Below are 25,775 nucleotides of genomic sequence, written 5' to 3' on the forward strand. Positions count from 1 at the left end.
TTAATATATGAGTAAAAGCTTCCAATTCTGGATAAGAAAAATTAAGCACATTGAATTTTATTCAATCTTCAAATTAAAATTATAACTTCATTTCTGTAGAAAAATGTAAAATATCGTATGGCATAATGGAAAGAGCTTGACTTTGATTTTATACAAATGCAATTTCAAAATATGTCAGTCTTAGGTAACAGATATATTGAGTGAACTCAAGACTATGTTATTATAAGCAACTATCCATTCTCCCACTGATCCTTCAAATCCTCTCGATGGGCTAGTTCTTTCCCTGTCCTTGGATTTTAATCTCCTTTAGTAACATTTCACAAAAGCAGTGTCATTTTAATATGAACATACAACTTGTGTAATGAAGAATTAATCTTCAAAGAGAAGTCTGTCCTTTGCCCCTGCTCCTGGGAGGTAAACTCTAAACCCTTGAAGTTTCACAGATGGTAGGAATGTCTTTGACATTCATGATAGGCTCCTGGACCAAACCTGATAATTTAGGTTCATGTGATGACTCAGTGTGGACAGGGCAAATTCAATAGTCTTAATATGTGACCCGGCCACACCAGAAACACAATCACATGATAAGATGGTAGGAACTTTTGGTCAGGTGATATCAGCATGACTTACAGTAGGGACGGGGATGGAGATCCAGTTCACGTGGGCCATGATTCAATCAGTGCTACCTAGGCAATGAACCTTCAGTTATGTCTTTGGATACCAAAGTCAGGTGAGCCTCCTGGATCACAATACTCTGTATGCTCATTGCTACAGATCACCAGTGCCAGGAGAATAACAAGTCCCTGAAGTCATGACAGTTTCAAGTTTGTAAAGTCCCAGTTCCATAGTCTGCCTTTTGCATTTCTTCCTTTGTCCTGTTTTAATTTTATAATAAAACTGTAATCTTATATATGGTACTTTCCTGAGTTTTGTGCATTGTTCTAATGAATTATTAAACCTGAGGGAGTCCATGGGGACTCCTACATCTGCAGCCCGCTGGTTGGATGTGAGGGTGGCCCTGGGGAACCCTGAAATTGAAGGTGGTATTTGAAGTGAAAACAGTCTTGTAGGGAGTTCCCTCTGGATTTACATTGAGTAAACTCCTTACAGTTGTTATGAGAATCTTGGGTAGACTTGGCCATCTAGAAAACTGTTCCTTAACATCCTTAACCTCCAGTTTGACCTCACTGCTTATGACACCAACCCCTTACTCCATTTAGTTAAGTTGCCAGCTTAATACTCCTCTAGGTTTACAAGCCAGAAATGAGAAAGTGGGGACTTCCTACAGGAAGAGCTTCTCTCTTTACCCTGCCAACTCTAGCCCCACTTACTAGTCACCATTTCCAACTCAGGTGTCCTAGAGGAAGAGTCAAGTCTATTTTGCATATTGTCATCTGACATTGGGATTCTCAACATTTTTTTTTTAAATAATACTCTCTGACTCACAGATATTGATGTAGTCCCCATGATGTTATATTCCTTTGCCCCTCCAGATGACCTTTCTAGGTAGAATTCTCACTTGGCCTAAGGTAAAGAAAAATGTGTTCCTCACTTCCCTTATTTATTGTTCTTTAGAGAACCTTCTCTTTCAACTGGCCCATTTCTACTCTTAGATAAATTAATGCTGGGAGAACCCACTTTACATAATGAAGTCTCTTGACACATCTGGCATATTGCACTTTTATTTTTAAGCTTTATTCCTAGGGGACATCCTTGTATCAGTATAACTCAGTGATCAACCAATGATCAATCAGAAGATTTCCTTAACTGTCTTTCTGCCATGTTTCCCACCCTTTGCCAAGAGGATCTGTATGGAACTTCATTCAATACTTGTAATATAAGGATTTTTTTAATAATCCACTCAACTTATTTTTAGTGTTGCTTTATTTTTATCTCCCTGCTTAAAATTCTGTCATCCTGAGCATAAAATCAATACCTTTAGACATATTTGAATTACTGAAGATCAAGAAATACTGCATGCTTTCATCATTGGTGTCAAATGTTTTATCACTGTTTTGGAAGACAGATGGTCAAACTGATTTTGAAAATTTCACCTTTGGATTGACTCAAAATACATGAATGTGTTAATCTATAAGAATTTGAAGTAAACATGTAAACTGATAAAGGGTTCAGAATAAAAAATAATCCAGCCTAACATTTGGCCTAAAACAAATCCTAGTTATTTTGAAATAACCACCAGCAAGGTAATGAAAAAAACAACTGGCCTTGGACTTGACAAGTCAGATAGTGACCCAGGTCTCACGCTGTCAAGAGCCATACTGAGAGGTGTTGGTTGAAGCAGAATTAAAGATAACTGGGAGCAAGGCCTCCAAATAGGGTCTCTAGCACAAGTACACATCCTCTACATCAGAACATATGCATTCTTTGCCTTAGCTTCTGTGTTACCACCTCTCAGGCCAAGCAGGTCTCTGGAATGTTAAATGCAAGTCTCCCTTTTCCACTCTCTCTCGCAGAATTTAGGCACTTTGTGTTGGTATGCTGAGTCCAACCATATTCACCTACCACCCATGTAATTGCTTCCTTCTGTCTTTAAATCCTCTAATCCAACTACTTGTTAATTTAAAAATTATGTATATCCTATAAAACAGATACTATCTGAGCTTCAGCTTTCTACAAGTGAATGAATTCTCTTAAGACTACCCACCCATACTCATGACATGTTGACAGACTCTCTAATTGCCTTAGGATTAAGTGATACCAGAGAGGTTTATGGAATGCTTGCTATTATAAAAAGTATATTTAAAGATTTTATCTTTTTTCACACATTTATTTCTAATGATGCAAAAAATATATTACATTTTTATTTAAATTCTAATACTCAGACATATAATAAAGAAAACGACCAAACATATGAATAGGCAGTTACTACTAGTTGAAAAAATGCAGATTACAATAATAACAGCTCTCACAGCTCACGCAACAGAATGCTAGAACTGGAACAGTAATAACCTCACTACTGGCAGGGATATAGGGGGAAAGTAGAAATGTGAATTTTTGCAGGCTTTTTGGAAAGCCATCTGGCAATGTCAATTAAAAATTTAAAATGTATTGGGGCGCCTGGGTGGCTCAGTGGGTTAAAGCCTCTGCCTTCGGCTCAGGTCATGATCCCAGGGTCCTGGGATCGAGCCCCGCATCGGGCTCTCCGCTCAGCAGGGAGCCTGCTTCCCTTCCTCTCTCTCTGCCTGCCTCTCTGCCTACTTGTGATCTCTGTCTGTCAAATAAATAAATAAAATCTTTTAAAAAAAATTTTAAATGTACATGTCCATAAGCCCAGCAATCCCACTCCTGGGAAATTACCCCATAGAAATAAAGGCATCAGTGATTAAGACTATATATACAAGGATGACTATTACACATTTATCATGGAAAAATCCTAAAACAAAGAGAATGCCATTCGGTAGGAAAATAGATTGTGATACATTCCTATCATAGGATATTATACAACTATAAAAATCAATTCACCAGAGCCCCACCAAATAAACTAGAAACATTTCAAGAAAAACAATAAATTGCATAAACATACATATAATGTAATTCTACATTCATAAAACAAACTGTGACTAAATAAAACCCTCATATGTACATATGATTTTGAGCATGACATGAGGATGCCTGTGGAAATTGATTCATGAGGTTTATAATGTGGATCAGCTAGAGGCAGCACAAAAGAGCAGAAAATAAGAGGAAAGAAACGGTGAAATTTAGAAAAAGGAAACTTGAAAAAATAAGTGTTCACAGAAAATAATATATTTAATAAGACCCAACTGTGTACTATTATGTGTGCATGCTTCTGTGTGCACACATGTGTGGGCATAGAGAGATGTACTAAGGAAACGATCACCAAATGGGAAATATGGTTTTCTCATGGTAGGGTGGTTTCAATAAATTTTACTGTCTCCAAATAGTTTTTTGAATTTTGACTTTGTAAATGTTTGTATAATTTACATAATATATAAAACATTTGTCTTGTGAAAAAGAAATATTAGTGGCTATTAAAATCATTTTTCCATAGCTGTTCTGTATGAATTTAATGCTCCCACAGCATTTTGTCAAAAAGTAATTAATAATTCTAAACTGATTTTCTGATGGCCTATACACTGTGTCATAGACTGCCCCTCTCCTCACTCTGGTTGTCTAGACAACAGCACTTGCTCATTTCCTTGGCCCTCTCAGTGTTCTTAAACCTCTGGTTTTAGCTGCAGATCTATCAGACTGAATCTCCACCTTCCCAACTCTGGCTTCATCATCTCTAATGTGGTTTGCTACCTATACCAGCTGTACTTTTCCATGATAAATTACTATCAAGTTGTCACTTTGAATTTCTAGTCAAATTTTGTCATAGTAAATATTATTACTTCTCTCTTTCATGTTGTCTACCACCACAGTGGCAGCCTCATTTTTTTTCATTTCTCTTGATATGGACATTGTGTTCAACTAAGTGAATCTGAAGCACCTGAAGATGAGGAAGAGTCTATGAATGAAAATGTATAGGCAACAAATGCAAAATTTTGTAGTGCTTAGTCTGAGAAAGAAAACTTAGAATGGGCATTATATGTGGATATAGATACTTAAATCAAAATGACATCCAGAGAACAGAGCTAAGATAAATAGAAGTTATAAAGAAGAGAATAATTGAAGATGGAACCTTTTCATACTGGGAGTTACTCCAAAATAGGCACTGGTATTTTGGGAAATAAGGAGTATGCTTAAAAAAAAAAGAAAAAAAAAATCCAATGGAGACATGGTTTTCATTATCAAGGATGCAGGAAAAGGATTTCATTAGAAAATAAAAGAATGTTGGACTAGACTATCTCTTATTTCCTTTTCACTTTGGAAATTCGGTGAGTTCTGCGTACTGTTTCAAACGTGTGGTTTTTTATTTCAAAGGCTGTTTGGTGAACTCATATTCTCTTTATAAGTACTGGAGTTTGGATCAGATTATCCTTTCGGGGTCACAGCATATATGCCTCATCCTTCTCTTTGCTCCTCCTTTTTGTGTTCTGTATTTCAAAAAGGGCTCAGAAGCAAACTATCCAGGAAATGACTAGTGGATCCCTCTTTATTTTTGGTTTTCATGTTACCTCACACCATTAAATGTCGCTTCTGAATACTGGCCACAGCATATATTCCATGAAATACAAATCTATAACCATGAAAAGGGTATCAGGTCTTAATATTTTCCTCATTTTAAAAAAATTTCTATGTCTAAAATCTGAGCTCAAAGTCTTAGAAGTAAAACCTGCCATTAATCTTCCTAATTATCCTCTTTTGGAAATCTTTTCTTACCTAGCTTTCCAGAATCAAAGTAAACTCTCAATGCAAAAACAACATTGGGCAACACAGACAGTCCCCCAAAATTTTCTCCGAAAACATCTCCTTACTAGCTTTTTTTTTTTTTTAAAGATTTTATTTATTTATTTGACAGACAGAGATCACAAGTAGGCAGAGAGGCAGGCAGAGAGAGAGAGAGGGAGGAAGCAGGCTCCCTGCTGAGCAGAGAGCCCGATGCGGGGCTCAATCCCAGGACCCTGAGATCATGACCTGAGCCGAAGGCAGAGGCTTAACCCACTGAGCCACCTAGGTGTCCCTTTACTAGCTTTTTGCAAATCATCTTGGTTCCTTTCAATATCAGCCCCCTTCATCCCCAAACTTGTAATGTCTTACCTGGAGGAAGGTGTAAGCCATAAAGAGTAAGAGGACTGCCAATACCCTCATCCAATCTTTCCCTTTGAATTTTGCCTAAGTTGTCCCAAGTTTTTATAATGGATCATCATTCTCCATATGTGTGTGTCTGTCTCTGTCTCTGTCTCTCTCAATCTCTTTCTTATCACACCTCTTTTCTCTCTTTTCACTTTCTCTCATTTCTCTACCTACAGTGTCTTCTTATGACTGAATCCTCCAAGAAGTGTTTTTGAGAGGTTGCATCTAAGTATAGGAAACATATTGTATTACATTTGACCAGTTGTTTCATGGGAGCTTTCCTTCTTCATTTCTTTGTAGTGTATCAACTGAACTAGCTAGTAATCTCTTTAGCAATTTCCAAATCATTGTTCCTCTACAATAACCTGAGTATTATGTTCTCTAGCAATCCTTCCACCATCTTTATCTACTAAACAAACAGTGGCTCTATTTGACTTAGTTATATACATGAAATACTTCTTTAGAGCCATTCTGTACCAACTCCTTTATTCCAGTATAGTCATGCTTTTAATTTCCTAATATTTGGATTAATATTACTACTAATATTATTAGTAATGACCCATTAAACTCCTTTAATTCATTTATGGGTAATGACAAAAAATTTTATGCTTTATGTTTCTCTATAAGCTGTGATTTAATGGAATACATTCCATGTATTAGAAAACTGGTGAATTAGAAGTATGGAGAGAAGAATTTGACATAGAAGTTGCCCATCAGGAGGGAAGATCATATCCTAAGAGAGAATATTCTAAAGATGGAAGATGTGGGGGCACCTGGGTGGCTCAGTCGGTTAAGCATCCAACTCTCGATTTTGGCTCAGGTCATGATCTCAGGGTCAAAAGAGCGAACCCTGCATCAAGCTCCATGCTGAGTGTGGAGCCTGTTTAAGATTTTCATTTTCCCTCTCCCTCTGCCCCCACCTCCTGCTCATGCTTGCTCTCTCTGCTAGAAAGAAAGAAAGAGAAGAAGGAAGGAAGAAAGGAAGGAAGGCAGGCAGGCAGGAGTGAAGAAATAGGAACAAAAGTTGAGCAAGTTCTGGATTTAATAAAAATTAAAATGTTTATATTAGACTCCAGGGCTGAAACTTGAGTAAAGAAGGGAAGCCATAAAATAGTTTATGCCAAAGATAGTCTATGAGGTTATGAGGTTATAGCAAATGTGTCTAAGTGAGACTGTTCAAAACAGTGGAGGGATCCTACCCCAAATTTATAAATTAAGAGAAATGTGAAGAACTTATAACTTTGAGGTGCTTACTAAGCATCACTTGCCCATGAGCTACTAGCTCTTACTACAATTTATCATCCTTGGTGCTTATGAAATACTTAGACATACTTTTATTTTAACTTACAGCAGTATCCAATTATTTCTATTTCTGGAAAAGCACATAGCATGAAAGACAATTTTCAAAGCCAAGAACATGAAATAGACACAGCTCAGTTTAAATGGAGGTGGACTTTTTTTCTTCATCTTTATAGATGAAGAAATATATAAATATGGGGAGGAAAGAGACTAGCTATGGGGGGGAAGAGGAAAAAGTAATTTTTGGAAAACTGCTGGGAAAAACTGTGTCACTAAAAAAAGTTTAAATAATTCAAAAACTTCTTTGCAGAGTTTGAAACATGGGCTTCATATATCTTTTCAATTAATTCAGACTAGCTTACACCGTTTAATTGTGCCTCAATCAGCCTTTTCCAATGGTTATTATAAAAATCATTAAGATGTACCTGCTTGTGAAATCTTACAGAAATAAACAAGAGCATAGAAATCAAGCAAAAATTTTTTATAGACTAGAATAACCAACAGAGGACACCTAGTGGTGGTCAAGAGTAGTGCCATGTTCTTTCATAATATGTTCTATGCCTCACAATTACAGAAAACTTTCGCTATAAGAGATTGTGAGGTGCCTGCTGTGACACTTTCAACTGAGCAAGAGGCCACAGAGAATCCAATTAATAAAATAAAATAAAATTTAAAAACCACTGTCTGATTTCACACTTGTGCTAAACCATTTAAAAACGTATAGTCTGATAGACAACAAAATTATATTATAAACATTAACTTGCTAGGAGATGAAATCTAAGTTGTTTCTCCCACTAGAAGGAATGATAATTATGGGACATGAAAGAAGTGTTAGATAATGTTACCATGACAATCGTATTGCCATATAAGTGTATCAAATCAACATATGATAAAGTGTCTAAAAGTCAATCATATCTCAATTAATAAGTGTTTAAAATGTATAGTCCAGCTGGGAAGCTGGGAAGTGGAACCTGCAATCACATATCAGATAGGTCTTTTAAAAACAAACTTGCCTCCTTTTTAAATCCTAGGTTCATGTCAAGTATTTTTTGTTAATGACATACACTTGATAATTCTATAAAACAATGTTGTCATTGTTATCATCTATCATTGTGTCTATCAGGAAACTAGACAGCATACTGGATACTGGGAATACTGAATGAGGAGGTCAGGACATAGCTGAGGTCCTGGAAGGTAGAAGAAGCAGACTTGTAGAAAGATGGATGATACGAAGTGTTAGAGGTCCTAAAACAGAAGAATATGGGGAGAACACAGAGGAAGGGGCTGCTGGTTTTACAGGCTGGGGAAGTGAAGTCAGGAAATGCTTCAACTGAGGAGGCACATTTTTGTTTGTTATTTTAGCAGCATCTGCTGGATGGTCAGCCTTGTTGAATGCCTCTTCATTTATAGAACAGGGAAGGAGAGATGGGTTGTTGCTCCTCACTCTGGCAGCATTAGCCTTGCTGTCTGACTGTAGAGACTTCTCATTATGTTTTCTAGGCCTTCTTAAAACTAATTTAGCAAACTTTCACTGTATTCCAAATACATAGGAAGAACAGACTTTAAAAACATATTTTAAAGCTCATATATTTGGAAATGAAAAAAGCAGGAGTCTGGGATCCAGATGAACAGGGTTTTTCCACAGCTCTTCCACCAACACTCATGTGTTGTAGTGAAATCATTGCAACTCAGTCTTAATTAGATTTTATGTCAAATGAGGGTTGGGGACATGTCACTGTCTCAAGTTCCTTCTAATTCTAATCATTAAATCACATGCACACCCATCAACTCATCTGTGGACACCAAATATGTCCACCATTTCTTTTTTTAGTTCATCTCTCAAATGCCAGAGCCTAAATCCCCTCCCCTTGAGTGTAATGTAGTGCCTGACCTCTATTGAATAGAATCTGGTGAGAGTGAGTATCTGACCTCCCAGATTAGGTCATAAAATGCACTGCAGCTTCCACCTGGCATTCTCTCTCAGCTCACTCATTCTGGGGGAAGCCAGCTGCCGTGTCATAAAAACACTCAAGCAGATCTATGAAAAAGCCCTTATGGTAAGGAACCAAGGCCTCTAGCCAACAGCCATGTGAAGGAGCCATCGTTCTCCAGTCAAGCCTTGAGATGACTTCAACTTCACACAAAATCTTGACTACAACCTCCTTAGAGACCCTGAACCAGAATCATTCAGCTAATCTGCACCAGAATTCTTGATCCACACAAACTTTGAAATAATAAGAATTATTATTTTAAGCCTCTACATCCAGAAATAGATTATCAATACGCCATCCTTCAAGCCACCTCCTTCTTGGCTCATGACCTAATCCAGAACTTCTGGTATTCAAACCTCAGTGGACATTAACACAGATGCAGAATTATTATTTTCTCTTTAAAGGTATGAATATTTATTTTTCTACCTCCATCCCTATCGTAACATGGAAGTCCTAATACTCCCCCTATCTCTAGACCTTCTAGACCCTGCCTCTAGACCTTATATAACAATGTTACTGCTAAAAAAGCCTGGTTGCCATTTGTAGTTTACACAGCTCTTTCAACTAGCGCGTTTCTGTCTTTCTAGTTGAAGAAAGCAAATTTGAACAATCACTGAACATCACCTCCTCACAAATCCTTCAGCTCTTTTCTGAAGCTTCAAAGTGCACACTCTCCCCCATGCCAGGATGAGCTACTGTAGGTGACTGTACCCCCTACATCTCCTGATTAGCAGGCATAATTCCAGAATTCAGAACATAAGGCAAGAGTCTCAAGTTATTTTTTGCTTTTTTCACATGGATGCAGGGGCTCTTTTAAGGAAGACAACCTTATTTATTTTTCAGAGAGAGAGAGAGAGCACATGCAGGGGCAGAGGGAGAGGGAGAAGCAGACTCCCCACTGAACAGGGAGCCCAAAGCAGAACTCGATCTCAGGACCCTGAGATCATGACCTAAGCCAAAGGCAGACTTTAACCAACCAGGCGCCACAGGGACTCTTTTTAATGTAACCATAGGAAGCTTCAATCTCCCAAGGTAATTATAAACAATGAAATTATTAATGGCCCTAGATTAACAAGACAAAAATAGTGCAGTACAAAGAAAATCACCTGTGTAACCACTGGTCGGTCCTATGATTGAATCACAGCATTGCTATTACTTGCTGTCTGACTGCAAACAACTTACTAAACTGCTCTGAGCTTAAGTTTCTTCACCAGGAAAATGAGAGCATTGATAATGTGCTTTACAGAGCAGTTACAAGAATTTAGGAATATATTGAATGTGAAAAGTGAATTTGTAAAGGACTTTACATATTGTAGTTTATGTTGTCTTATTATATTGAGCCACCCATGAACACTTACAAATCACTTAAAAATTGGTCGAATTCCTAGGTCTAAGACACTTGTAACATTGCCAAATCTATGAGAAAACTGGGTTCAGGGTGCCACTACTTAGCTAACAAAAGCAGGCGCAAGTTCTTAGCTTCAAAGGCTAGTTTCCTCATCTAGAAAATGGGTAAATGAACTAGAGAATTTTAAAATAGCTTCTTGGGTGCTAGTAGTTGTAAATAACACTTGTGGTTGAATGGAAAAGGAAGACTTTCAAAAGTCAGAAAAATAATCAGCATATATTTTTACCTACTGTATTAAGGAAATAATTTTTACTTTGTATTCATTTCATTTGAAACAGTTAAGTGTGAAAATGTTCTTATCTGTTTTGATAAGTAGCCAGATGGTGTCTAAAGATATATTTTCTTTGTAGTTTAATGCAATTGAAATGAGTTCGCTAGTCACCTCTTGAAACCTATGGAGCTTTAAAATCAATCATTTAGAATATGAAGATCCTAGTGAGGCTGTTAAACTCTATGACTTTTAAATGTTAAAATCACCAAAGCACCTTTAATTTTACTGGTAATGACATATACAACCTCTTATAGGATATTAAGTATTCATATTAAATCATAATAAATATTCATGCTAAACCATAAACCAGCTGATATTGCAAATGGTCATTTATGTTGTCGTTTATGTACCAGTGTCAATCCTGATAGGATAATGTTTGTAATTTATTAAGAAATAGGTCACAAGAAAATGTCCAGTTCCACACTATTTCCATATTAGCAGCCATGAATGTTGCCAGGGCATGGTGGAATATAAATTATTTCTCAGTTTGAACATGATGCTACGACAATAAAATGCCCATGGCTAAAAAAAGTCATTAGTATGTGCTATAGAACAAGCATGTCATACATTTTACACACACACACACACACACTTAGGATATTTGGTATTGTAGACAAAAAGAAATAAAGAAATAAAAAGCAGTAAACATTAAAGCTGATGGTCCTCTGACTTATATCAAGCACAGCAGGGATGAATGGAAGTCTGGCAATGAGATGCATAGGGAAAGGTTAGCTCCTTTATAGTAAGCCAAATACTTCTCTCTATAAGGGAGCAAGGTTCAAAGTCAGGTCAGCTAGAGAAACTTGGAGAGAAAGGGAACTAAAAAACAGAGATCTTTTGGAAAAAGCTATTGTTTCCAATGGATGACTACGTGACTAATAAAAATGGAAGGCCTCATTAATTTTATTTAACTGTTAATCACCAGATGTTCTGAGCCATATGGAAAGAAATTTAATTTAATGTTTTCAGAGCTGTGATGTGTGTGTGGTATGTGTGTGAGGTAGGATGTGTATTTGTGACAATGTGTGTGTGAGGGAGTGTATGTGTGTTTGTGTGTGTGAGGGAGTGTATGTGTGTTTGTGTGTGTAAGCGCAATACAAATAGATATTTAGATCCTCACAAAAGGAATTTGTTTTATATCAGGTCTTTTCTTTCAACAGCAGAGAAAGCAGCACTGTCATATTTGTGATAATATCACCTTAGCACTATATAATTTTTTAGTTTACAACATTCTTACAGGTACAGTTTTTTCTGGTTTTTTACACTAATGCTGTTATAACTAGTTTATTACAGAAGAAATCAGGTCCAGAGAGCATAGAATCACAAAACTAAGTGCAAGATCAATGCTTGAAACCAGGAGATCCACCCTCTCCACCAAGGTCCTTAAGAAAATGTGGAAAAAAGACATACAATTGAAATAATTTTCCTGGTGCTTAAGAAAACTTTAAGTTACTTCTTACCACCTCTCATTTAAATTATTCATTTTCTTAATCTTGTCCCCCTACTCCTGCAATTGTTATTACCCAAAGATTGAAAATATGACTCATTCATTCACTCAACAAAATTCTTGGTATCTACTATATGTGTGGAATAGATACTTCAAATATGTCTATGAGTAAAAAACCATGCCTGACTTCAGGTTGCATTTGCTTAGAGTCTGCTAAAGGAGAGAATAAAATACTTTTGGTAGTACTACCCCAGAGGGCATTCAGAATTCCTCTAACTCTCCCTAAAGATGCCAGGAAAAAGGCAAATATGCTGAGGGTCTGGGTATCATGGGGATAAAACAGTCTGTGATATCCTGTGTTTAAAAATCAAAGTTCAATGTAGGTTCTTATTTACATTCTCATTTTGTTTCCCTACCACTCACACTTTTTATTTCTTCTTTCTTTTACTTTTCTCAAATACCAATCACAACACCACTGTTCTATCTCATCTGACCAAAGTAAGTATATGTTTAGTGTTCTCAGCTTTAGACCAAATCCCCCCAAGATTGAAGACTCTTCTTTGGGGGAGCTCTAGAGGTGACACCTGCAACTGCAAATCATTTGACAGTTTTTTTGTGTGAAGTCAGGGTTTCATATTGATAAGGTTTGAGATTCCCTTCTAAGTCTGAATCTTGATTGTTTAGAAATGCCAAACTCTAAAGACTGTTGCATATATGGGTAGATTTCCATACAGTGCACAGAAATCTTAGTTAAATACTCAGTACGAAAGAGTCTAATATATTGATTTCAAAGTTGAATCCTCACCTGGCCTACCTGGTTTAAATTCAACCTCAATCACTTCATTTAATGATGTCATGGTTTTATCTGTTAGCAAGGCATCCTGGATACTCCAATCATAAAGCATTTGTGCTGGTTCCCACAGAAAGTCCTACTGTGCCATTGTCTCCCACCCTCTGCAGGTCCGCAGTACTCATCCCAACGAATCTTTGGGAAACTGTACAGCCATTCCTCTCACAGGATCTACCACCCACTTGGGGTGTACTGAAAAGAAGAAAGGCATGCACATCTACCATTCAAGAAGACCAGAATCCCACCATTTCCACATCTCAAAGATTCACTCTTTTCCTGAAGGAGATGCTCCTTCCTTCAAGCTTCTCTTCAATATGTCCCTCTTTCCTCACCTTCAGAAGCCTACCACAATCTCCTTGGAGGGCTTAGACTCCAAAAATTAAAAGCCGGGATATCATGAGCCCTACATTCTTGCATCTAAATTCGGGGTTGTTGTTTTTGTTTTTTTTTTCCCCATGCCACAGAGCTCCCATCAAACAAGAAAGCATGGAGTCTGCCAGTTGTTCAAAGGCAGGTTATGGATATACAGAAATATAGAAAGAAAAATGTAAATTACTATATTAGAAATCATTCTACCTCACTAGTCTTGGCAGAGATAGAGCTAGACAGAGTTTGTACCTCAGAATGCTAGTGTGTCTAGTATTGGGCTACAAACTACATGGAGGGAGTTGGATCTAGTTTTGATGGGGAAAGGGAGTTCTCTTTAAGGTCATGGGCAGATTTTAGAGTGGTGGTAGTGTTGGCTGTTGGAGGGTGGAACAGTTTTCTTGATCCAGGACCAACTTTTTTCTTCATATTGAGGTTTTATCCAGAGCTGAGAGTCAAGTTCAAAGGGTCATTTAGGTCATGTCAACAGACAGGTAGCCACAGTGAGGTATGAGATGACAGCATAGCAGTCTAAGAAGACAGAAAAGGCAAGGTTTTTGATTAAAGCCCATGAGATAAGTCATTGCACTTCCTATGACATTTGAGGTTGTCTTAGGATAAGTCAATAAACACAAGGATAAAAGGCCTTAGAATTCATTTGGAGTTAGAAAAATAATAAGACAAGAACATGAAATGGCAATTTCAAGACAAAAGCAAAGCCAAATACTTGGCTTTTTTATTTATTCCCCCCCCCCAAAAGACATATAATTGAAGTATACAGCCTAGGCCCTAAAAGGACCTCCACATGTAGGACCTAAAGAGAAAATTTAACCTTGGGAAAACCTAGAGACTATATACTACCATAAATACCTCAATTTTTCCACATGATGCTAGTTTACAAAGAAAGCCATCTGTATGAGAATGGACTTTTAAGTCTCTTCCGTAAATACTTGAACCACTCAGGGAGAAGTTTGACCAAACAAGGTTTAAGTTTATAGGTGGTAGACTCCAAATAAATGGAAAAGATTGAATAATATTAGCTTCATCCTTGATGAAGCTAAAATAACAAAGCTTTGACTTTTCTCTCAGTTCTCTTTCTGCTTATCTATTTCCTTCAATTAATATGGGCAGCAAGCATTTGATAGTCTAGTGGTGAGCACAGCTGTTTTCTAAATAATATGGGTAAACTTCATCTATTAGTTTGCTAGGGCTATCATAACAAAATGATACAGACTGGGTGGCTTAAACAATAAGAATCTATTTTCTCCCAGTTCTGGAAGCTGAAAGTCCAAAATCAAGATGTCATCAAGGTTAGTTTCTGGTGAGAACAATTTCCTGACTCTGAGAAAAACCATCTTCTCTCTGGATCCTCACATGGCCTCTTCTCTGTGTGTCTTAGGGAGAGAGAGCAATCTCTTATGTCTCTTCCTTTTCTTATAAAGATATCAGTCCTACTGGACTTGGGGTCCATCCTTATGATCTTGATTAATCTTAATTACTTCCCTAAAGTCTCTACCTTCAAATATAGTGATATATGGGGTGGGACTCAACATATGAGTTTTGAGGGAGTGGACACAGTTCAGTCCATAACACTTAATGAGTTTTTGTTAAAATGTCTTTAGGGGTGCCTGGGTGGCTCAGTTAAGCATCTACCTTCAGCTCAGGTCATAATCTCAGGGTCCTGGGATTGAGCCCCACATCGGGGTTCCCTACTTAGCAGGGAGCCTGCTTCTGCCTCTGTCCCTCCCCCTGCTCGTGCTTTCTTTCTCTCTCTCAAATAAATAAATAAATTTTTTAAAAAATGTTTTTAGACTTTGGGAATACCACTTCAGTTTTGACAATGCTATTTTCTGAAGGAAGTAGTAGTTAAGAAGCAAGCTACATTAAAAACTCTGGTCCTTAAAAAAAAAAAAAAGCAAGAAAAGAAAAATCTAGTTCTGCATTGTGTGGTGACCTCTTGACCCTATAGAATTTTAAATTTAAGATACATGAAAGATTAAGAATTAGATTTATCTACCATTAAAAATGACTTACCAATTCAGGTAGAAATTGGCCTAGTTATAGAACCTAAAGAAGGAACAAAACCACACAATTAAATTTTGGGATCACTTAGAAAAAGAAGAAATGAAGGAAGCAGGACTTTTTGTACGTAGTTTAAAATTTTAATTTCTGAGTGGGTCAGGAACAGTAAAAGTAATTTAAAGGACTTTTATTCTGTGACAGCAAATATTTGATTATAATATGAAAGGGATTTTGCTATGATTATGTGTAGGTGTCAGCAAATTTGAGGCTTTATATTATTTGAGCAATGGTGATAAATAGCATAATGCTTGTAAGTGTGGACTCAGGGACCAGACTGCTTGGATTCGAATCCTACTCTCTACTTACCAGCTTGTGTTAAATTTCTTAAACTCTGTGTCCCTCAGTTTCTTTATCTATAAAATGGGAGCCATAATAGTAACTACTTCATAAATTTGAGGTGAAATTCAATGAGCTAAAGCCTGCAAAATCCCTAAACTGCTCTCTGGCAATCCTAACTGTTCAGTAAATTTTAACTTCTATTTACTGATCGAGTATCATACAAAAATGATGATATAAGGAGTTCTATGAAAATTTTCGCTGAAAAAACAACCATAACTGGTGAAAATTATTAATCCCAGGATGACTGTGAGCATATCCAAGACTTCAATCTCTGAGGAGTAACATCACAGGCTGAACACTGAAGGGGAACAGACTTCACTAAAATGGTCCAGCCAATCACTAAAATATTAAGCAAGCAAACAACAAAAGGACTCAGAAGAAAGAGATCTGTTTTCAGCATTGTTACATTGCCTAAAAAGTTCAGTTTCAACAAGAAAAATATATTTAAAAACACGCAAAGGGACAGGACATTATGATCTAGGAGCAGGGAAAAAAAAAAAAGAAGGCAACAGAATCTGTCTTTGATAGGGTCCAGATGACCAATTTAGCAAGCAAAGACTTCAAGAAGCTATTATTAGTATGTTCAAAGAACTAAAGGAAACAATGCTTAAGTAAGTAAAAGAAGGTGTAATGACAAGTATATAACTGCAATGAAAAATGTATTAGTGGAACTCAATAGTAGATTTGAGCTGACAGGAAAGAATCCGCACACTTGGAGAACCATCTCAAGAATAGAGGAAAAAAGAAGAAAAATTAACAGATTCTCGGAGAATTAGAGGATAATATCAAGTGCACAAACATTTGTGCAACAAGAGTATCAGGGAAGAGAAGAGAATGACAGAAGCAGAAAGTATTTGAAGAAATAAGGGCTGAAAAATTCAGAAGTTTAACGAAAAACATTAACCTACACATCAAAGAAATTCAATAACACAAATGCAAGACATTTACATCTAGACATATCATAGTGATAATGTTGAGAAGCAGAGAGAAAGAAAAAGTCCTGAAAGCAGTAAGGGGAAAAGACACATCTTATACAAGAGAGCCCCTGTTAAGCTTAAGGACTGGCTTTACATGAGAAACAATGGATGCCAGAAAGCAGTGGGATAATACATTGAAAGGGCTGAAAGAAAAAATAGAACTATCATCCAACTATCTTATAGCTGGCAAAACTATCATTCAGAAAGGAAGGCAAAATAAAGTTATTCCCCTGTAAACAAAATCTGGAAACTTATTTCTAGTAAACTCACTCTACTATCTAAATTCTTAGAAAGGCATGAACCACCAAAAATGACTTAAGAAGAAATTATAAAAATCTGATAAGGTCTATAGTGAATAAAAAGATTGAATTAGTAATAAATGTTTCCACAAAAAGAAACTCAAGGGACGCCTGGGTGGCTCAGTTGGTTAGGCAGCTGCCTTCAGCTCAGGTCATGATCCCAGTGTCCTGGGATCGAGTCCCGCATCGGGCTCCTTGCTCAGCAGGGAGCCTGCTTCTCCCGCTGCCTCTGCCTGCCATTCTGTCTGCCTGTGCTTGCTCTCTCTCCCTCTCTCTCTCTCTGACAAATAAATAAATAAAATCTTTAAAAAAAAAAAAAAAGAAACTCAAATGCAGATAACTTGCCTGATAAATTTTACCAAATTTTTTTTTAAGATTTAATTTATTTATTTGACAGATAGAGATCACAAGTAGGCAGAGAAGCAGGCAGAGAGAGAGGGAAGCAGGCTATCTGCTGAGCAGAAAGCCCGATGCAGGTCTTGATCCCAGGACTCTGGGATCATGACCTGAGGCGAAGGTAGAGGCTTTAACCCACTGAGCCACCCAGGTGCCCCAAATTTTACCAAATATTTAAAGTCCTCTTTAAAAGTCCTCTTCTTTTCAAACTGTTCCAAACAATGAAAAAGGGAACACTTCCCAACTCATTCTAAGATGCCAGTATTACCCTGAGACCAATACCAATACCAAGGCAACATAAGAAAACTATAGACCAACACAGGTATCCCCAACTTTTTGAAAGATCTTACTATGCCACTTTACTTTTGCAAAAGACCTAATTTAATGCCTGTTTTTGCTAACTGAAAGGAATCCAAAGAGGGTTTTTGTTTTTATGGGGGAAAAAAGTGAAAAGCAAAAATAGCGTTCAGCTTTTGTTTTGCAGCAAGCCAATTCCTTATAAAGGCAACATGTACCCAGAGAAGTTATGGTACCACCACCAAGCTCCCACTCCAGAATTATACTCTACATCTTAGTTTAAAGATACTATAGCTCTCAACTATATCTATCTGGACTTTATCTCAATTTATTTTGTGCATTGGTTAGCAAGATGTGTCCTAAGGTATCAGAAAAGCCTGAGAGGTTATTTTTCAGGTTAAGAATACTCAAACATTTTCCCATATAAATTAATGGTAATTGCTTTTCTGCTTTATGCCATTTCAGCTTATGAAAGATTTCATGGAAATGCTTTACTTTCAGAAAGTGGGAGAAATCTGCACTTCTTACAAATATAAAAGTAAAAATCCTTCAAAAATACTAGCAAACTAAATCCAACAACACGTGCAAAGGACTGCATACCGTGAACCGGTGGAATTTATCCAAGTTTGGTTTAACATTCAAAAATAATATAATATACTCTATCAATAGAATAAAGAACAGAAACCTCATGGTCTTCTCAATAGACATGGAAAAAGCATTTGATAATATTTAATACCCTCTTATGATGAAAACAATAAACAAGGAATAAAAAGTAATTTCCTCAACCTGAAAAAGTTTCCAGTGCCTGGATGAGCCAGGGCCAGCTGTAACCTGTCCCCTAACTTAGACCAGGATCCTTATGGATCCACTTCTTTCCTTCAGGGTGTTGTCAACTCTACCACCACCACCACCACAATGTATAAGGTTCACTACGTAGTCATCCAGCGATCTGTTGGTCTAATTTTGGAAGGGTGACCTGGTCATAGGATAACTCTCCCTAGTCATCAGCATGGGATTTCTTACATTGTGTCACATAAGATTGGGCTGCCACAGTGGTGTCATATTGCCTACACTGACTGAGCCTCACTCAGCACACTTGGGACAATTAGGGTTCACAGCTACCAAAGTCCCACCATGATCTTTGAGCTTGAGCCATATGTGTGGGCCCATGGATTAGCTCTCTTTTTCTGTATTTCAATTGTTATTGACTGCAGCTTCCTTCTCTGGCTTACAACACCCAAATTTAGTGGTACTAGTAGATTTCCTTTATTGTGGGAGCCCCCCTAATCCTGGCACCCGGGGCAGACTTCATGCCATGTATCAGGTGGTCCTTCAGGTGTGCCCGCACCCACCTCCTGTGAAGGCTTTCACATGATTGCTTTACAATGCCAATCAACCTCTGACTGATATTCTTTCTTGCTTATAATCAATGTGGTGGCTCATACTCTCCCCAGTTGGCTTTAAGCTAAACCAGAAAAAGGATAAACATTTCTTCTATGAACGGGACAGCTCTTACTCAGTCCACAGACCCTTTTCCTGTGTTTCCCATTGGTGGTGCAACGTGGAAGGTGGGATGGCAATCAGTATTTAGAGAGATCACCTTCTAGAATTATTGTGATTGTTGTTCTAGAAAGACCTGGTTCTACATTTATGCTACAAAATTATAAATAGTAATTTTAACATGACCAGGAAACAAACCATTATTTACAGCTTCCTAGATACCCTGGGTAAGATTTGCATGAATGAAGTGCAGTAACAACCTTTGAAAGAGTCATTGAAAGCCAGTATTCACTACCAGCTCCACAGTGAGATAAAACTTCCCTGGATTTATTAGTATGCTTGTAAAGAAATCTAGCCTCTTCATAGTTCTCATAGGCCATGAGAATTGTATCTGCAGCCATCTGTCTAGTTAAATGGTCTGATGGGAGCCCAGAGGAGGTACCTATATTAAGCTCCAGAATTCCAGGAAGACTGAAGGCTATCTCTCTAAGGACTTAGATTTTAAGGAGGAATGAAGCCCAGAAACATGGAAACATCCTTAGGTCAAAAAAGCAGAGACAGAGGGACTGACTCTTGGAAAGATTTAATTTACACACCAAAAGCTGGAGTTAGGATTCAGTCCCATTACTTTTCCAAGGAGGAGGTGGAAAATTTCTTACCTCCCCATTCATAAGCAGAGAAATATTATTTTTTCCTGATTTCTCATCTATGGATTATCCAGCTCCTCATGCAGGACACGTGATCTAGCTCTCATCATGACACACCAGGGGTAAACCCTGGGGCAAAGGACCAGAAGCTTGTCCACTTATACCACAGATGCCCGCAGGAATTTTGTGTTAAGTAAATGGTTACAGGAAAAGCATGCAGTGAGGAGGACAAGCAATGTAGGGGGTAGATTAGAATTTTAAGTAAAGTATGTAGGGAATGAATCACTGAGTGGAGACCTGAAGGAGGGGAGGAAACCATGCATTCTCATATCTGGATCTAAAACATTCCAGATGCAGGGATAAACAAAAGCAAATCCTCTGAAGCTTGAACATATCTGGGTTTTTTAGTATATCTGGATCAGTGTGGTTGGAAAAGAAAAAAAAGAGAATAGTAGGAGAAGGGACCAGAAATGTATCTGGGGCTAAAACTTCAGGGCCTGTAAACCATCTCATTATGATGCAGAAGAGATAGTATTCACTATTTATGGTAGTCATAAATTAAAAAAAAAAAACCACGGTAATTATTATTGTTATTACTATTATTATTATATTAGAAATGGACTGTTACAAATTAATTCATTATAAAAGTAACAGCTTAGAAAGAAATATTGAAGAGCTATTGGAATTTTTATAAACTCTCTTCATAATGGATATTAGATTTAGCTCTTAATCATACGATGATGGGGGAACATGCTACAGACAGCCATGAAAATGATCTGCACTTCATGAATAGAATAAAATACTTTCTAAAATTATCTAAAAATCATACAAAAATCATGACAAAAATAGAGGGGACATAACTGCCTTGATAAGCTATAGCTCCATTTTCCTTATATGAAAGGGAGAGGGAGAGAGAAAGACTCTAAGTGAACTATCTTTCCCAGAATAGTAACTACCCATGGAGAAAAACAGGTGTGAATAAGGGAGTGGCTGTCATATTTTGTTTTGTATCTTTCTATACTATTCAAAATTTCTATCTCTTCACTTGTGTAGCTTTTTCAACAACAGCAAGGATTACCCAATCGGAAAATTCTGGTATGTTTCCTATTTCATTTTTTTCTTTGTACCCACTATATTTTTAAGTGAATAAATATTACATTACACAAAATTAAAACTGAAGTCTTAGTGTATTTTATGAACAATAATAAAGTTAAACCTTTCAGAACATTTCAAATAAAGACAACTATTTGAACAAACCAGTCTTTAGACAACACTCTGTGAATTCTCAAGAAATGCCCGAATTGACAGAGCAAATGAGGATGATCTAGAATTAGAACATTACGTAGCAAATACCTTTCCTAAAACAAATTTTCCAATAGCTCAAATTGCTGGAACAGAGTATGAGTATGGCCATTTTAATTTATTCTAACAATATAATAGTATGTCAGGTCCCACAGTGGTTCATACTGTTTGTATGCATTATTGCATCGGGAAAAAAAATCACTTAATACTTGTGAGCTTCATTTCTCCTCTGAAAAATGGGCATAATCATGCCTACCTTTCAGAACTATAAAACATGTAAACGTGCAAAACATGTCAGTAAATTATCTGAATATCACCTAGCACAAGGTGCTCAATAGATGTTGACCCAATTAAATGTCAGTGTTCAAGTGACTAACTGAGTTCACAGCTTTTTAGTGACCATGCCAGGATTAGAATTGCTGATTGAGTGCTTTCTGTCATGCCAGGAGTATGAGTCTAGGCTTTGAGTTCTGGACCTCCTATCTGCTCAGACCAGCTTGTGCTGGCTCATGAGGACCACTGTGTACAATACTCCTCAACCCTGCGTTTGATGACTTTCCATTAGTAATTTAAAATTGTCCATGATGAGTTTATTTATACCACAAAAATCAACAAATGCTATAAAATCAAGGATTTTGTTTATAGGGAAGCCATTTACTACTCACCAGCATACCACTAATCTAGGCTTGTAGATCTGGAACTAAGTGCACCAAGAGCATCTCTGTTGGTTTGAATAGGATGAATATGATATAGACATCTCTTTGAGAGGTCCCTAAGGACTTCAAGTCACAAATATCTATTTATAGTTAATATAGCACCCCCTGTGTGTTTAATTACCTTGTGGCAACTTTCAAATTAGGTGATTTTTGCTATATAAGTCTTCAGATATCTTTTTTTAAAAATTTTTGAGTATTTGTTTTCTGAATGTTGCATTTTCCCACATTTCCTGAAGACAGAATGAAAGGCTTAAAATCAGGGCACTGACTCCCCCCCCCCCCCTCTTTTCTGTTGCCAGTTCAGTGAAGCTTCCCCCCCCCCAGGCAGAATTAATTGTTCAGGCCTCTGTGTTCCCTACATTTTGCTCAAACTGTTAATATCACACTTATCACATTGTATTAGCGTCAGATTTTCCCTGCTTCTTTTCTTGGCAAGATCCTAAGCTGCTCAAAGACGTCCCGGTCACGTTATTACCACTAGCACCTAGAATTCTACCTGGCTCACGGTAGAGCACTCACCAGCAAAATACTCAGTTCACTTGAGCTGGCTCAGAAGAAAATGGATGCAGCCAGTTTATTTTGATAGAAATCTCTCAATTAAAAGAGGGCTGCATTTTAGAAAGCTAAGGACAAATTATTTTTCTAGGTCACAAAAATATTTAACCAGTTCCTTCTCCAGTGAAATTCAAATCACATAACAAATGCAATAAGAGAAAGAAAAAACAGAACAGTGAGACGTGTGTCACAAAGTTACAGAGGCAGTGTACCTGAACTCTTTGTGTGTTACCAAGATCCTTGGTGTTTTATAAAGACTGGCCTGAAGAGACTCTAGCTTTTGAGGATGAGGATAATCATACCAACCTTACCTAAATGCCAAGGCTGATGTGAGAGTTAAATCATAAAAAAAATTTCTGAAAGTTCCTTATAAATTATAACACAACAAACAAATAAAAAATATTATTCTATCTGCTGAGACTTACTTTGTAGAAAACTTGGAAATCTCTAGCACTTCTATAATTCTGAGATCTTGTCACAGATTCAGTGTTGCCTTTATTTTTTATTTATTTACTTGTTTTTCTTACATAGAGTCCATGCCCAGAAATACAGCCCAATGTGGGCTTGAAGTCATGACCCTGAGATCAAGACCTGAGCTGAGATCAAGAGTTAAATGCTTAACCAACTGAGCCACCCAGGCACCCCTTATACTGCCTTTAGAAGCCTGTCTCCCCATGCCAACATAAACACTCACCTAGAGTCACCATTGAATAAACCTAGTTTCCTACCTTCCTTTCAAGTTTTGGATTTTAAAAGCATCTGCATCTGAAATATAATATCATATTAACTAGTTAGTACTGCCATCTAGTGACTTCCGTAAACTAATCAACTAACTTCATAAAATTTAACTAACCAGATATTTAAACAAGTCAATGCATGTATCTCCCCCCTTTCTGAAAGTGACATTTGTCTCTTATTTACATGAAGTTTTTGTGTGTGTGAGAAAGCTGCTGTTGAAAAATTTATTTTTATTTTTATTTTATTTTTTTGAAAAAATTAACCAACACACCACTAATAAACTTGTTGCAGAACTGCTTTGCAGCATTATAGCATTTAATATTAATTTTGCACTGTCTTAACCATTTCTGGCAAAACCTAAATCTTGATACCCATATTAGTGGCATTTCTTTTTCTGCATCAAGAGAGGAAGCGACGCTTTGGTGCCCTCACAGGCAGAATTATTCTGGATTTATTCAAACATTGCCAGTATGTCTTAACCCCCAATGACAGTGATCATGCAGCTGGAATCTGAGCAAAATGCCCTCCCTCCTGTCTCATCTCTCAGCCATGTCTGCCTCTTGCCCAAGAACCACTGTCCATATAAAAGGAATGGGGTCTGATACCATGTCCTGTAAGGTGCCGTCTAAGGTCAGTGTGTGTTGGATGGCTCACACAATAATGCCAGGGTTCCGCATGTGATGTAGGGTCAGCAGTCTGCAAGCTACTTAAGGCATGTGCTTCAGAGATCATTCCTTAGAGAACTACTAATGAGAATTAGTAGAAGAATTAGTACAGAATTAGGCAGAAGAATTAGTAGAAGAATTAGTACAGAATTAGGCAAACTTCTATTTGCCTAAACCTCATAAATCTGGAGTCTACTTTTCATCACCCTTTTCTTATATCATGCTTTTTACCCAATAATAGCTTAAAAACCTATTGTGTAACTTTTTTCATGACCAATTTTTCTAGATGTAGCACCGTATCATTTCCTATATTGTAAAAGGATTAAGTTAAAAAAAATTAAAAAGAAAACTGGGATTACCCAAATGCTTAAGGGATTTTGCTTTGTTTTTTAACTCTGATTTACCAAAGAAAATCAGATCCTTCCCTCCTGTGTGCTGTTAGCACCGTGTCTTACTGTCTGGAAGTATTTATTACAATAGTAATGAATTTTGGATAGGCATCTGAAACATCTGCAACCCCCACTAGAATGAAGGCAATTTAAGAGCAGGAATCCACGGCATCTGCCTAAGCCATCTCTCCCTCCACAGAGTGCAGTGTCTTCCTGTATAAAGGAGGCACTCAAAGGAAGATTTATTGAATGTAAAATAAACGACCAATGTCTGAAGATTAGCCTTAAAATTATTTCTTCTGTACATTATCTCTACAGATTATAAACCACACCACAGAAAGTCTCTCTCTACCATTTTCTCTAAATCTTAGCTCTATTAAACTAGATTTTTTACTAATGAGATACTCAACTTCGTCCTTTCCAAGTGATCCCTTTGTGCTCAATTTCCTCATTTGTGAAATCAGAATATTATAGTGAAAGGGTGATCATTTTTTTAAATCTTCCTTCTATTAATTATGTCCTATTTCTTTTTTGTAGCTAATTGTCTTGGCCAGAACTAAAAGAACAATGCGAAGCAACAATGAGGTTGGAAGAAGGAGACACTGGGTTTTTTAAAGACCTGTGTGAAAGGCTCATCTGAAGCGCACCAATGTTTCCCAAGATGTGTTGTCTGAGTTCTTTCTGAGAAGTATCCTCCTAAGGGTTCTAAGATATTTCAAACTCTTAAAAGTTTAGGATCAAAATGAACAAAACTGGATAGAGGAAAAGCACAGTTCCTTTTGAACAAGCTGCTCTTTTAATACTTTAAAACTAAATCTTGAATTATAATGCAGCAATAAAATCATTTGAGTGCAGGCAATTAGTTGAAAAGGAGAGATGACCACATAGCCTTCTGAGGTAATAATTTGCAGGAAAGCCCATAGATTCAATGTTTTAAGTACTCTTTTCATATTTGATCAATGTGATCTTCTTGTTCATTTTAATAATGATGTTAACATTAGGCTGTCTGAATCCTTTGATTTACTGCTAATTGTCAATTTCCAAGCCCTGCTCAGCAGATGCTCATGCCTGCATTCACAGATTTAATTATGTGAACCATCTTTTTAGTAGTCAGGGCCATAGATTTAAAATGTAGGTAAAATAATAGCTTTGAGAAATAATTATTTTGAAAATCAGGGTTTCTTTTTATGACTAAAAAAAAATCTGTCTAACAATATATAGATGAATGCTTTGCCTTTATAGAACCACCCTTAATGTTTTTCTTCCATATGCTTTTGGGTATTTTCCACATTTCTGAAAAGTGCTTATAAACCTTAAACAATTTTCTCTTTGTCAATTACTTCACAAGAGAGACCAATTCTTCTCAGCAGCCCCTCCAATCACTGACCACTTCCAGGAACTTAATGAGATTCAAATTCTTTCATACAACAACCACCTTGGTCCTTGCTCAGTGGGCACATGTACAAAGTAGCCATGGATCAAAGAGAGAGGCCAAACCACCAATAGCGAAGATTAAAATT

Source organism: Enhydra lutris, unplaced genomic scaffold (assembly GCF_002288905.1).
Source record: "Enhydra lutris kenyoni isolate GAN:26980312 unplaced genomic scaffold, ASM228890v2 scaffoldscaffold3, whole genome shotgun sequence".
NCBI lineage: Eukaryota > Metazoa > Chordata > Mammalia > Carnivora > Mustelidae > Enhydra > Enhydra lutris.